This window comes from Carlito syrichta, unplaced genomic scaffold (assembly GCF_000164805.1).
Source record: "Carlito syrichta isolate Samal-C Ts95f unplaced genomic scaffold, Tarsius_syrichta-2.0.1 Scaffold303376, whole genome shotgun sequence".
In the NCBI taxonomy this organism is placed as follows: Eukaryota; Metazoa; Chordata; class Mammalia; order Primates; family Tarsiidae; genus Carlito; species Carlito syrichta.
This window is the reverse complement of record NW_007247472.1, coordinates 546,455-548,536: the sequence shown is the minus strand read 5'-3', so window position 1 is coordinate 548,536 and position 2,082 is coordinate 546,455.

Sequence of the window (2,082 nt, the reverse complement as noted above, 5' to 3'; positions counted from 1 at the left end):
TCACACACACACACACACACACACACACACACACACACACACACACACAAATTAGCCGGGCGTGTTGGTGCCTGCCAGTAGTTCCAGCTACTTGGAAGGCTGAGGTGGAAGGATCACCTGAGCCCAGCAGGTCAAGGCTGCAGTGGCCATGAGTGTGACATTGCACTCCAGCCTGGGCAACAAGAGAGAAACTCAGACTCAAAAATAAAATAAAATCTGTCCACAAGCTGGATCATGCAAATTCATGTTGGGCTGTGCCTCCCCTCTCCCTAGTTAACTAAATTTGACGTCAGCCTATATAGATCCATCACATTCTTTTAAAAAGTGCTGGAGATAATCCATCTGTGATGGGTGTATTGTAATGCAGTACTTACCAGAGTTTATCGGATTTGAATGAGCATATGAGTCACCTTGAGGTCCTGTTAAACTGCAGCTTCTGATTCAGTAGATTGAGTGACTCTTTTTTTTTTTTTGAGTTGGAGTCTCACTCTGTCATCCAGACTGGAGTGCAGTGTCCACTCCCGGCTACTGCAGCCTCGACCTGCTGGGGTCTGGCGATCCTTCCGCCTCAGCCTTCCGAGTAGCCGGAATTACAGGTGCGCACTACCACGCCTGGCTAATTTTTGATTTATTGTAGAGATGAGGTCTCGCCAAATTGCCCAGGTGGGTCTCGTACCCAAGGGCTCAGGCAATCCACTCACCTCAGCCTCCCAAGGCACGGGATTACAGGCTGAGCCACCGAGCCCGGCTTGAGTGGCTCTTGAGGGTCTGCACACTCCCAGGTGAAGCCCTTGCTGCTGGTGGAACCATACTTTTCTTTTTTTTTTTTGAGTTGGAGTCTCACTCTGTCGCCCAGACTGGAGTGCAGTGGCCGCTCCCGGCCACCACAGCCTCGACCTGCTGGGCTGCGGCGATCCTTCCGCCTCAGCCTTCCATGTAGTTGGAACTACAGGTGCGTGCTACCACGCCCGGCTGATTTTTTGATTTATTGTAGAGATGAGGTCTCGCCTGCCCAGGCGAGTCTCGAACCCACGGGCTCAGGCAATCCACTCACCTCAGCCTCCCAAAGGCGCGGGATTACAGGCTGAGCCACCGAGCCCGGCTTGGAACCATACTTTTCGAAGCAAAGCTATAGTGTATGTAGTCAGTCCACTAGTGAGGGACATTTAGGTTGTGACAGACAGCGCTGCAATAAACTCCTTTGAAGATACGTTTTGGAGCGCTGGAGAACAAGTTTTGGAGTCAGCATAAGGTTGAGTTCTGATCCCCACACTGTGACTTTGAGAGTCCCTTCACTGAGCTGTCAGTGTGAGTCCCTGCTCTACAGCAATGCAGGGAACAGCCACAAATGCCTCTACTCTTGATCATGGGGACAAAGATAAGCAGTCTCTGTCCTTGAGTGCTCTGAGAATAAGAATCTTAATCCTCGTTGGAGTGGCTGGCGGAGGAGTAGATGAGATAAAGGTGGAAAAGGGCTTTGTCAGCATAAAGCCATCCACAGAGGGGAAGTTCTGTTCCAGTTGGAAGGCAGACCGGCTTTGCCAGGTGAATAGTGGCCAGACAGAGTTTTCCTTAGTAGAAAAGTGCTCTGTGGCATTTGTCTGCAGTTAAAAAAAAAAACAACAAAACAGACTCATAAATCTTCTAAAGAAGTGAAAGCCAGACTGGGTGGAGGAAGAGGGTTCAGAAATTTGCGAATTTTGTGTGTGATTCCAGCAAGACTGGGGCGGGGTGCAAGGCATGCTCTGGCCCTGGGTTTCACCTTGAGCTGGAAAGGCCCCATGGGAGGAAGTGGAGGCCCACAGCAGGCCTGTCTCCCCTCCCCGCTGAAGAACAACACACAGATGTGGAGGGAATGGTGGCCGCTGCAAGCATTCCTTTGCCATAGCTAGGCTAACTGCACGTTGGAGAGTCAGGATGTGGATTCTGAGCCACTGGAGGGCTTAGAGATTCAGAACTGGCTTCTGGAACTGCTTAGACCTGGGTTCAAATCCAGATTTTCACATTTAATTGAGTAAGTGACTTTTTCTTTTTTGAGTTGGAGTCTCACTCTGTCGCCCAGACTGGAGTGCAGTGGCCGCT